Below are 13,804 nucleotides of genomic sequence, written 5' to 3' on the forward strand. Positions count from 1 at the left end.
TCATTTTCGTCAAAAACAACTTTACACCGAAGGAGTGTCTTTGAGTTTTTCAGCCTGCACGGCCTTCAGTCTTTCGGCATGCACATGAGCAGTTCGGCGCGAGATGACAGACCCAATTAATTGTTTCTACGAATGAGTTTAGCTAGCCAACAACACCATGACATCGGACTTGTTTGAGTGGTATGGTTGAAGCAACCGACTGAAGAGGAAAGTTAAGGAGCAAGGTCGGGAGGTGCCAAGTTTTTCTTTATGTCGAAATAAATTATCCAACAATATCACCCATAAAATGATGAATTAATTCAAGGTTTACGCAAATATGTTAATTCAATAGAGAATTCGGTCAGAAAAACATAGTTCAAACCCCATGTATCTACCATATATGGTTAAAAAGTTACTCTTGAGAATTTAGCTTGTTTAGCGTGAATGGAATATCACTGCTCCGCAGCAGAATGGCGCTAACTTCGAAGGTCAACTGACGAGCTAACTAGTAGCTGCAGGTTTGTGAGTGAAAACATGGTATTTTTCTATATGAAATCCGCTGAATACAAAACTAAATAGGAACTAAATATATATTTATTTATAATACTAAGAGACTACATTTCAATATCCACTCTCCAGGAAGACAATCTGTTCCTGTTTTCATTGTGTATTTCTAAATATTTCCCTTTAAATCACCATAGAAACATCCCCTCTCAACTATTGCTGCAAAGTTGACTCCTGTTTCAGTCATGTCTTTAGAACAGAGACCGCTTGAGGGTGACTGCTAGAATGATGGGCGCTGAAGAGGGCATGAGTGCTTCGTCGACTATGGGGGGTGATCCATGCCAGAATTAAGCCTCGTGAAGCTACTGATACCGCTCACCGAGTCACCTAATGTCTTCCTAGCGCTATAAAATACCGCCATGAATTAACATGGACTGTCAATGGAGACAAGTTTGTTTCTTACACGGAACCCAAACCGGCTGCGCGCGTGCGCTATCGTGCATACATTTATTTTGTCCCCCTACACCAAACTCAATCACTACAGCAGGTTAAAATATCAAAACAAATTCTGAACCAATGACATTAATTTGGGGACAGGTCGAAAAGCATTAAACATGTATGGAAATTTAGCTAGTTAGCTTGCACTTGCTAGCTAATTTGCCTTATTTAGCTAGCTTGCTGTTGCGAGCTAATTTGTCCTGGGATATAAACATTGAGTTGTTATTTTACCTGAAATGCACAAGGTCCTCTACTCCGGCAATTAATCCACACATAAAACGACCAACCGAATCGTTTCTAGTCATCTCTCCTCCTTCAGGCTTTTTCATCTTTGAATTTATATGGTGATCGCATCTAAACTATCATAGTATTACCACGATGACCGGCAAAACAGTTCGTCTTTCAATCACGCACGTGGGTATAACCAATGAGGAGATGGCACGTGGGTACCTGCTTCTATAAACCAATGAGGAGATGGGAGAGGCAGGATTTTCAGCGCGATCTGCGTCAGAAATAGAAAGGAGTTCTATTTTAGCACTTGGCATCGCAGACGCTTTTTGGCGCGCGCGAGCAGTGTGGGTGCAATAATTGAATAACATGGATTTCTACATTTATTTTGCGACGCACCTGACGTGTCCGGTCTGGTCAGCATGTAAGGCGTCAAACTGCCGACGCGTTCACGTCAAGTGATACGTACACGTTATGTAGACGTAGTATTCACATTGTGTTCACTTCGCGTCATGTATCAGTTTGCGTGTAAGTTTATTATAAAGGATCTTACCATGAACGCCTTAAAAACGTCTACATGTGTTACGAGCGACGTGTTAGTTTAAGTGTCTGTTTAGTTTATTATTAAAGATCTCACCATGAATGTCTTACAAACTTCTACATGTTCATTGCCAGAGTCATCTAATTTATTTAATTTGTTGATTTACTTGCACATCATCATCTGCACATCTATCACCCCAGTGTTAATGCTAAATTGTAATTATTTCGCCACTATGGCCTATTTATTGCCTTACCTCCCTAATCTTACTACATTTGCACACACTGTACATAGATTTTTCTATTGTGTTATTGACTATGTTTTCTTATCTCATGTATAATTCTGTGTTGTTGTTTTTGTCGTTCTGCTTTGCTTTATCTTGGCCAGGTCGCAGTTGTAAATGAGAACTTGTTAACTGGCCTACCTGGTTAAATAAAGGTGGGGGGAAAATTTTATTTTTTTCCTAAATAGGGCTATCACCTCAATACAAAACCTATTAGGCTAGTTGATATCGTAGCCATCCACCATTACTGTGTAGATATGCCTATTTCTCACATCAATACAGACACAAGGGCTTCTTTGTTGGAGGTAGCCCTATTCAGAAACAAGAGGTAGCCTACGTCTCTAGTGGCGCATTTAAAACAATTCGGAAGTCGGCAATCTCTGACTTCCAACTTCAGTGCGTTCAAGACAACTGGGACCTCTAAAAAAAAAATAGCTGACTGATTTTTTTTTGTTTTAAACATCCAACTCGGAATTTCAATCAGAAACTCTGGCATCTTTCTCTGACCTGAAAATCCCTGATGTCATGATTAGACCCCGTTTTCCCCCCACATCCCAGTTTACCGGATTAACAGACACAATCACTGTCACCACGCAATCCTTAGGCTATACATTTCTGTGGAGATGTCTTATGGTTAAAAGCAAGGTTTGAATTGAGGGGGTATGTGAGGATATAGGCCTAACCCTTGTTATAGAGACAGGCAAAAAGCATATGCTACCACTTGTTTGCTTAGCCATAGGAAAATCAATGGTCCAGATGATATAAAGCAATCTAGGCTATAACAATGATTAACTACATGATTATTTCTGCTGTCTACTAGCCTATCGAAGATCTTGTTCAGCCTCAAACATCACAGGAAAATGTGGTTGGTTTATTAAATGCTCTGCAATTTAGAGCTCTGCCTACTGCAAAATACCAAAAAGTTAGAATCTTTATAGGTCTATACATAGACCAAACAGCTTAACAGATAAAAACATTTATCACTCAGGAGAATCCCATTGAATCAGGCTATTCATTTCAGTGCAGTTACGTTCTTACGCATAACCTTAGACTAACCCGGACCGAAAACACCCCAGCCTGGTTTAGCCACAGATCATGATGAAGCCTAAACATTTCAGCTGTTTGTCATTGATTTAGCCCACAATCGCCTACAGATTTAATACACATGAAGACCTATATTTAATCTGGATTTGACAAACAAAATCCGTACTAGGATCCCACATCATATTTGTTACCAATTAGGCTAAATGCATTCCTATTAATTTGCATAGGCTAAGCATTGCGATTGTTATTTACCATCTTCTGCTTTTCATGAATAAACAGGCATCAGGGTAAAACATAATATAATTTCAATGCCCCCCCAACCCACCACACACATTGTTACTTACCTTACAGATCCCAATCAGCTAATTTCCACTCCATTCATATGCAAATACATTTTATTCATACACTGGCTTGTCTGGCTGGCATATTTTCATTTTAAACAGGCCTTCCCTTATCTACACTGAAATAATATTAGTCCTCTTTTTAATCATAATAAAGAATCATAGCTCATTCATACACCTTTGTGGTTGAATATATATTTATTGTAGGTCCTATGATACAACAATGAATAATGTTGAACTAACAAATACCATCAAGGGATACATTACAATAATGAAAACCTTACGAAACAGCTGTGAAAACCAATCTGGCAATATTTTAGATTTAAATACATAAACGTCAAATTTTTTTGGTACATGTGTGTCAATTTACTTTCAGATATTTTTGTACACTCACATGGTAATCATAGACTGAAATACTGAATTCTAGTGTGTGGAATAGAGAGGAGTTGGGTATTGTGTGGATGGGAGGTTCTGCCTGTCACATGTTTTTAACAGGTAGTCAGTCTTGGAAGGTGGACTCGATGAGGGGAACGGCAAAGTCCAGGCGCTGCTGCCCTCTTTGTTCTGAATGTTTGAAGTGCTAGTGTTTTTAGCTAATCTGTGCATCTCACATTATGTGCCCAGTATGATAGTTTTATTGCTCTTAGCAGATAATGACAATAACAGTAGCTGATGTAATGAAAAGTTAGAGGGTGGTTGGTTATGGAGGACATCAGGTGGATCCATGTCTGGGTGTTAGGCAGAACCCCTAGGTCCTGGAGAACAGGAGCAGAGTAAAGGGAAAAAGGTAGGAGAGACATACGTAAACAAGCCAACACACAGGTCAAAGGATTATCATGTATGTCAAAATACAGTTATTGAATGATTTAATTTAACTGTTTGATTAGACATGCAATAATGTTAATGTCAGACAGAAAAGAAAGGATACATGTCAATTTTTTTATGTCAGTGGGGTTGATGAGGGAGGTAAGGGATGGTCCCTGGAAAAGATAGAGATCAGTTGTGAGAGAAACTCCAGGGTGTTGTCATGACCACTGGAGTCATAGACCTTAACTACCTACCTGGAAGTGGTGGTTAGCCTTGAGATTGACTATTTGGAGAAATCCCTGGGCCAGTGATGGTACTGCTGACAACGTGGCAATGCCGCCCACCATGAGGCGGCAAATGCAAATAGTTATCATCTGAGATCTTTAGATTCACCTTAATGGATGTTGACCCCAGCTAGGAGCAAAAGAGCACCAAGCTTTCCCAGGTCTCACCTTCCTTTCGTCCTTCTTCCAAGCCAAGTCATTCGCCCAGATGTCGAAGCATTTGGTCCCCTTGATTCTCCTCCGGTGACTCTCCTTTTTCTCATGCGCCTTGTCCATGTTCAGTCTCACCTTGATTGATAATAGAAATAAATGCAATTATATTTCATATTATTACAAATACATCTCTTATATATATCTTGGAAGGCCAGAAAATAAATTAACAGCAGACAATAATTTTTACCTGGTCAAAAACCTCCACATCCTTGCATGGAGGTGGTCCTCGAAGGCGTTCTGATCTGGTTCGACAACTTCCACCACATCTGGTGGAGTATCAGTGATCTCAAAGTACGTTATACAAAAATATCAATAGAAAAACACTAAGTCAATCACACATTTGTTATACTACAGTATAGGCAATAATTTTATATACAATTGCATCGTTTAACCCCAGTAAACAGCTGCGGCTCCCGTCTGAACAGCAGGCGATAAAGTGAATACTCTGGAGGCCTGGACGCTGCTGTTGTGTGCAAAGATAATTACCTTCTGGTTGTCCTTCTACAATTCCTGGTACCCGTCAAGGGACTCGCCCATGGCAGTCCCGTTGGTCCGTTCATCCAAACCTGGAGTCACCATACACGTTCAAATTATATATAACTCACTGTACTATCAGTGTTAATTTCAAAAAACGTAATTACTGGACGCCTATGCGAAACATTGGTACAACCATTACATTATAAACCACTAACATGTAAGCTGACATTGACTAAAACTAACTAGGCTGGAGCTAACTAGTACTTAGCCAAGTTAAATATGGTTAGCATCAAGCTGGAGAACTGTTAAACGCTATTTTTGTACAAATATTAACACTAACACATTTTATCGTGACATCACATAATTACATATTACCTTAAGTAAACTGAGCCTTTTGTTCATAGAAAATAAAACAAATTGGATCTAAAACGTTGTAAAATAAAAGTACAAAAATTCAGACATCTTAATTCCTTCTCTTACATGAAAACCATTAGCAACCTAGCCTAACTCCATTACTTACAATGGATAAAATACCAACCAGTTTTTCACTCGGTTAACACTCCCTTCAATTGCCTTCAAACATCATCAAACTCATGGACTATGTAATTAACCATGTTACCTCAATATTTTTGAGTCATATTGCACTTTGCACACTACATACCTGAATTAATTGGATAAAATTATGAGAAGGAGAAACGTTAGTTTTCAGAACTAGTAATTCTCCATAATGAAGAAGAAATGTGAAAGATCTCACTAACGCACTCCATTGACGCCACAGCTCCCCTAGCGGCAGTAATTATATACATACATTAAATGCAAATACCTGGGAGGCAAAATAAATAAAATAAAACATACAAAACATGACCATACATATGTGTGTGTGTCACATATACACATGGCATATACTTAAGTACCACCTTGATATCTCTGATCTGCTTGCCTCAATAAATTAATGCTAGAACATTGGTACCCAGGATTAGCTATTTGTATCTAGTCTCCTAATAATTGCATAACGGTTCAAGTTAGACACGTTATCTTTTGTTTGCATGTTTTTCTTTTTTTAATTAGACCTTTATTTAACTAGGCAAGTCAGTTAAGAACAAATTCTTATTTACAATGACGACCTACCCTGGCCAAACCCTAACGACGCTGGGCCAATTGTGCGCTGCGCTGCCCTATTGGACTCCCAATCACAGCCGGTTGTGAAACAGCCTGGAAACAAACCAGGGTCTGTAGTCTCTAGCACTGAGATGCAGCCCCAAGCATGTCTTTTTTTTTTTTGGTCCTGTCAATGTTGACTGATCAGAAATGCCTCAGCACACATAAAAGGTTACTGTGCAAATGTGTGCTAAAAGTGGGGATGTTTCACAGTTTTTCTGATTATCTTAACTCACCACCACCAATGAATTAGATTTTTTACAGAAAACCACAGAACCACCAGTGCAATATAGGCCTACACTCAGTTAAAAAGGTGCTATTTACAAACTACCAGGATTCTTCTGCTGTCCCCATAGGATAACCCTTTTTGGTTCCAGGTAGAACCCCTTCTGTGTCTAGGTAGAACCCTTTTGGGCTCCATTCCACAGAGGGTTCTACATGGAACCAAAAAGTTATCATTTGGTGACAGCCAAAGAACCTGTTGGAACCCCTTTTTCAAAGAGTGTACTTAAAAAAATTTTTTACACCATTTCATTCTGTACTCAAACATCTGCCTGGTATAACACACAACATAGCACCACCATTTTGAAAAGGAGAATGTTGTAGATCTTAATGTTTTTCCTCATAATCCTGGACTATCGGACCACCATTTTATTACGTTTGAAATCGCAACAAATAATCTGCTCAGACTCCAACCAAGGAGCATCAAAAGTCGTGCTATAAATTCTCAGACAACACAAAAATTCCTTGATGCCCTTCCAGACTCCTTCTGCCTACCCAAGGACGTCAGAGGACAAAAATCAGTTAACCACCTAACTGAGGAACTCAATTTAACCTTGCGCAATACCCTAGATGCAGTTGCACCCCTAAAAACGAAAAACATTTGTCATAAGAAACTAGCTCCCTGGTATACAGAAAATACCCGAGCTCTGAAGCAAGCTTCCAGAAAATTGGAACGGAAATGGCGCCACACCAAACTGGAAGTCTTCCGACTAGCTTGGAAAGACAGTACCGAAGAGCCCTCACTGCTGCTCGATCATCCTACTTTTCCAACTTAATTGAGGAAAATAAGAACAATCCAACATTTCTTTTTGATACTGTTGCAAAGCTAACTAAAAAGCAGCATTCCCCAAGAGAGGATGGCTTTCACTTCAGCAGTAATAAATTCATGAACTTCTTTGAGGAAAAGATCATGATCATTAGAAAGCAAATTACGGACTCCTCTTTAAATCTGCGTATTCCTCCAGGGCTTAGCTGTCCTGGATCTGCACAGCTCCGCCAGGGCCTGGGATCGGGAGAGACACTTAAGTGTTTTAGTACTATATCTCTTGACACAATGATGAAAATAATCATGGCCTCTAAACCTTCAAGCTGCATCCTGGATCCTATTCCTACTAAACTACTGAAAGAGCTGCTTCCTGTGCTTGGCCCTCCTATGTTGAACATAATAAACGGCTCTCTATCCACCGGATGTGTACCAAACTCACTAAAACTGGCAGTAATAAAGCCTCTCTTGAAAAAGCCAAACCTTGACCCGGAAAATATAAAAAACTATCGGCCTATATCGAATCTTCCATTCCTCTCAAAAAAAATTGAAAAAGCTGTTGCGCAGCAACTCACTGCCTTCCTGAAGACAACCAATGTATACGAAATGCTTCAGTCTGGTTTTAGACCCCATCATAGCACTGAGACTGCACTTGTGAAGGTGGTAAATGACCTTTTAATGGCGTCAGACCGAGGCTCTGCATCTGTCCTCGTGCTACTAGACCTTAGTGCTGCCTTTGACACCATCGATCACCACATTCTTTTGGAGAGACTGGAAACCCAAATTGGTCTACACGGACAAGTTCTGGCCTGGTTTAGATCTTATCTGTCGGAAAGATATCAGTTTGTCTCTGTGAATGGTTTGTCCTCTGACAAATCAACTGTACATTTCGGTGTTCCTCAAGGTTCCGTTTTAGGACCACTATTGTTTTCACTATATATTTTACCTCTTGGGGATGTTATTCGAAAACATAATGTTAACTTTCACTGCTATGCGGATGACACACAGCTGTACATTTCAATGAAACATGGTGAAGCCCCAAAATTGCCCTCGCTAGAAGCCTGTGTTTCAGACATAAGGAAGTGGATGGCTGAAAACGTTCTACTTTTAAACTCGGACAAAACAGAGATGCTTGTTCTAGGTCCCAAGAAACAAAGAGATCTTCTGTTAAATCTGACAATTAATCTTGATGGTTGTAAAGTCGTCTCAAATAAAACTGTGAAGGACCTCGGCGTTACTCTTGACCCTGATCTCTCTTTTGACGAACATATCAAGACTGTTTCAAGGACAGCTTTTTTCCATCTACGTAACATTGCAAAAATCAGAAATTTTCTGTCCAAAAATGATGCAGAAAAATTAATTCATGCATTTGTTACTTCTAGGTTAGACTACTGCAATGCTCTACTTTCCGGCTACCCGGATAAAGCACTAAATAAACTTCAGTTAGTGCTAAATACGGCTGCTAGAATCCTGACTAGAACCAAGAAATTTGATCATATTACTCCAGTGCTAGCTTCCCTACACTGGCTTCCTGTTAAGGCAAGGGCTGATTTCAAGGTTTTACTGTTAACCTATAAAGCGTTACATGGGCTTGCTCCTACCTATCTTTCCGAGTTGGTCCTGCCGTACATACCTACACGTACGCTACGGTCACAAGACGCAGGCCTCCTAATTGTCCCTAAATTTCTAAGCAAACAGCTGGAGGCAGGGCTTTCTCCTATAGATCTCCATTTTTATGGAATGGTCTGCCTACCCATGTGAGAGACGCAGACTCGGTCTCAACCTTTAAGTCTTTACTGAAGACTTATCTCTTCAGTAGGTCATATGATTGAGTGTAGTCTGGCCCAGGAGTGTAAAGGTGAACGGAAAGGCTCTGGAGCAACGAACCGCCCTTGCTGTCTCTGCCTGGCCGGTTCCCCTCCACTGGGATTCTCTACCTCTAACCCTATTACAGGGGCTGAGTCACTGGCTTACTGGTGCTCTTTCATGCCGTCCCTAGGAGGGGTGCGTCACTTGAGTGGGTTGAGTTACTGACGTGATCTTCCTGTCTGGGTTGGCGCCCCCCCTTGGTTTGTGCTGTGGTGGAGATCTTTGTGGGCTATACTCGGCCTTGTCTCAGGATTGTAAGTTGGTGGTTGAAGGTATCCCTCTAGTGGTGCGGGGGCTGTGCTTTGGCAAAGTGGGTGGGGTTATATCCTTCCTGTTTGGCCCTGTCCGGGGGTATCATCGGATGGGGCCACAGTGTCTCCTGACCCCTCCTGTCTCAGCCTCCAGTATTTATGCTGCAGTAGTTTGTGTCGGGGGGCTAGGGCCAGTTGGTTATATCTGGAGTACTTCTCCTGTCGTATCCAGTGTCCTGTGTGAATTTAAGTATGCTCTCTCTAATTCTCTCCTTCTTTCTCTCTCTCGGAGGACCTGAGCCCTAGGACCATACGTCAGGACTACTGGGCATGATGACTCCTTGCTGTCCCCAGTCCACCTGGCCTTGCTGCTGTCCCAGTTTCAACTGTTCTGCCTGCAGTTATGGAACCCCTACCTGTCCCAGACCTGCTGTTTTCAACTCTTAATGATCGGCTATGAAAAGCCAACTGACATTTATTCCTGATTATTATTTGACCATGCTTGTCATTTATGAACATTTTGAACATCTTGGCTCTCTCTAATTCTCTCCTTCTCTCTATCTTTCTCTCTCTCGGAGGAACTGAGCCCTAGGACCATACGTCAGGACTACCGGGCATGATGACTCCTTGCTGTCCCCAGTCCACCTGGCCTTGCTGCTGTCCCAGTTTCAACTGTTCTGCCTGCGGTTATGGAACCCCTACCTGTCCCAGACCTGCTGTTTTCAACTCTTAATTATCGGCTATGAAAAGCCAACTGACATTTATTCCTGATTATTATTTGACCATGCTTGTCATTTATGAACATTTTGAACATCTTGGCCATGTTCTGTTATAATCTCCACCCGGCACAGCCAGAAGAGGACTGGCCACCCCTCATAGCCTGATTCCTCTCTAGGTTTCTTCCTAGGTTTTGGCCTTTCTAGGGAGTTTTTCCTAGCTACCGTGCTTCTACACCTGCATTGCTTGCTGTTTGGGGTTTTAGACTGGGTTTCTGTACAGCACTTCGAGATATTAGCTGATGTACGAAGGGCTATATAAAATAAAATAAACTTGATTGAGAAGAGGCTGTGGTTACTTGTGGAGGGAGAATAGTGAGAGTGGTGGGTTGAGCAGCTGCAGTGAAGATGATTGGTTGCTCTGGCTCATCACATCTTGACTAAAAGAAAGAGATTTAGAAATTAGTTCGACATTGCCATAGTTCAACAGCTGAAAAGCAGTCATTAACATACTCCAGGGGTATCAATACATTCAGTATTCACTGAATGAAGTAGTCTACCCATCCCCATTTACAATTGTATTCATCAATTAAATAAATGATACTATAGCACATTCAGTTACATTATTATTGTAGACTACTCTTGTATCTACCTTGTACAATACCGTAATCATTGAATGAAGTAGTGTACCCATCCACATTTACAATTTAATTGATCAATTAGATAAATAATACTAGCACATAGTTACATTGTTGTAGAATAGGCTACTACTGTATCCACACTATATTAGGATACCGTTGTGATTTTGTCAGGCATGATTTTAGGTCTTCCATCGAAGTTGCATGTTGTACCTTGTTTCCCTTCTTCAGTGAAAAGTGTTTATGCATCCCCCATTCAATTCAGTTTGAGTGTGAATGTGTAGGTCTAGTGACAGTGGAAAAATAAACCCATGCACACAATGGCATGTAGGGGTAGTGTACTACAATGTAAAATATGTATGTACTGTATATATATCCTATAGCACAATGGCAGGTAGGGGTAGTGTATTACAACGTAAAATATGCATGTATATATATCCTATAGTACAATGGCATGTAGGGGTAATGTATTACAATGTAAAATATGTATATCCTATAGCACCACGTGTATATTTTCATTTACAATTTAATTAATCCATTAAAGAAATAATACTAGCACATCAAATTACATTATTGTACACTAGCCTACTCCGCTATCGACACAGTAAATAATATTGCCTACGTGTTTTCGACAATACGTTATCAACAAAAACATTTTTCAAATAAACCAAATATGCCTTTACACAGTAAGCCTAAATATTTCCAAACGATATCACTACTTAAATATAGCCTACTTACTCCTCAATTGGATCAAGTACATCTTGGTAATTCTTTTCATCGTCTCTAAGGGAACTATCTGGGGCAAACACTCGAAAATCGCTTCTGCCGCTTGTCTGTGTCGCCGCCGAGCTCTCAAATACTGTGCAGGTCTCTCAGTCTATGAACGGTCACTGCAATCCGGATTCCTTGGGACGTCCTTACCCTAACTAACACTAAACTTAACCATTTCACATTTATACTTGATAGAGGTAGGGACATCCCAAGGATCCCGAATAGCACGGACCCTCTGGGAAAGTCTATGAACTGCTCTATTCGACTGAATGTACATCCCAAGGAACCCGAATAACACCCATGAACTCCTCTGAAAGCCGTGGACACAACTCTTATTGGTTGTCTGATGTAGGCTACTGGCAACAACACAGTCTGTGATTGGCTAACTACATTTAGATCTGTATACAGCGAGATAAGATAACATACCATGCCATGAGGTGTTGAGGGAAAGATAGATTACCTATAGATTGGGCATCATCTTTTCTAGGCCATTAGAATAACAGGAAATACACAAGCGTAGGCTACACTATAGTTCAAGGTGTCTACGTCGGAATGTCTGCTTGTACGGGAAAAATTGTAAGTTTCTAACATTTATGATTGAGATTTAATTAATATAAATATAAACTATGCACATTATGACTTTCATTATTAATAACACGCGACGCAGGCGTCACGCAGACATTAGTAAGGCAGCCACACGGTGGTACGGTTGCCTTGGCTTAATTGATGCAGACGTTAGTAAGGCAGCCACACGGTGGTATGGTTGTCGAGGCTTTATAAAGTCTCTTATCACCCCCCATAGACGCAGGCAGCCTGGAGAGCCACTATGGGTGCTACCTAATTACATTTATTTATTTAACCTTTAACAAGGCAAGTCAGTTAAGAACAAATTCTTTGAGAACATATCTCGGGGGGCAGTTCATACACATGCCCCCCTCCGTGCAGAGTAAGCTAGCAAGGGACCAGTTCATACAGGAGCTCTCTCCAATCGAGCTGCCAATAAAGACCCAGCTGGCTCCACCTGAGGCATTGCAGATAGCCTTAGAGATGGCTTTGGAGAGGGAGCTCCAGAGCAGCCCAGAGCCGGAAAAGCCTACATGGGTGGCTGAAATGAATGAACTCATTCGTGATGTGTCGCTACAGGTGGCACGAAACACAAGCCAAATCAAATCAAATTTTATTGGTCATGGTTAGCAGATGTTAATGCAAGTGTAGCGAAATGCTTGTGCTTCTAGTTCCGACCATGCAGTAATATCTAACAAGTAATCTAACAATTCCACAACAACTACCTTATACACACAAGTGTAAAAGAATGAATAAGAATATGTACATACAGTGGGGCAAAAAAGTATTTAGTCAGCCACCAATTGTGCAAGTTCTCCCACTTAAAAAGATGAGAGAGGCCTGTAATTTTCATCATAGGTACACTTCAACTATGACAGACAAAATGAGAAAAAAAAATCCAGAAAATCACATTGTAGGATTTTTAATGAATTTATTTGCAAATTATGGTGGAAAATAAGTATTTGGTCACCTACAAACAAGCAAGATTTCTGGCTCTCACAGACCTGTAACTTCTTCTTTAAGAGGCTCCTCTGTCCTCCACTCGTTACCTGTATTAATGGCACCTGTTTGAACTTGTTATCAGTATAAAAGACACCTGTCCACAACCTCAAACAGTCACACTCCAAACTCCACTATGGCCAAGACCAAAGAGCTCTCAAAGGACACCAGAAACAAAATTGTAGACCTGCACCAGGCTGGGAAGACTGAATCTGCAATAGGTAAGCAGCTTGGTTTGAAGAAATGAACTGTGGGGGCAATTATTAGGAAATGGAAGACATACAAGACCACTGATAATCTCCCTCGATCTGGGGCTCCACGCAAGATCTCACCCCGTGGGGTCAAAATGATCACAAGAACGGTGAGCAAAAATCCCAGAACCACACGGGGGGACCTAGTGAATGACCTGCAGAGAGCTGGGACCAAAGTAACAAAGCCTACCATCAGTAACACACTACGCCGCCAGGGACTCAAATCCTGCAGTGCCAGACGTGTCCCCCTGCTTAAGCCAGTACATGTCCAGGCCCGTCTGAAGTTTGCTAGAGAGCATTTGGATGATCCAGAAGAAGATTGGGAGAATGTCATATGGTCAGATGA

The 13,804-nt window shown here is 41.0% G+C and overlaps 1 long non-coding RNA gene across 4 annotated transcripts; it reads right to left on the bottom strand.

Moving 5' to 3' along the window:
- Positions 1–3,590: 3,590 nt before the first annotated feature.
- LOC120046648 lies at positions 3,591–12,110 on the bottom strand. Of its 4 annotated transcripts, XR_005476833.1 has the most exons (5): positions 11,612–12,110; positions 10,595–10,675; positions 5,206–5,285; positions 4,907–4,985; positions 3,591–4,794 (listed from the first exon to the last, which is right to left on the bottom strand). It is a non-coding gene; the product is annotated as an uncharacterized LOC120046648 (long non-coding RNA). The 4 variants fall into 4 exon arrangements; XR_005476831.1 differs by having other exon boundaries at positions 4,907–5,285; XR_005476834.1 differs by lacking the exons at positions 10,595–10,675; positions 11,612–12,110 and adding an exon at positions 5,858–6,314.
- Positions 12,111–13,804: the final 1,694 nt, after the last annotated feature.

The sequence above is a fragment of the Salvelinus namaycush genome, chromosome 4, assembly GCF_016432855.1.
Source record: "Salvelinus namaycush isolate Seneca chromosome 4, SaNama_1.0, whole genome shotgun sequence".
NCBI lineage: Eukaryota > Metazoa > Chordata > Actinopteri > Salmoniformes > Salmonidae > Salvelinus > Salvelinus namaycush.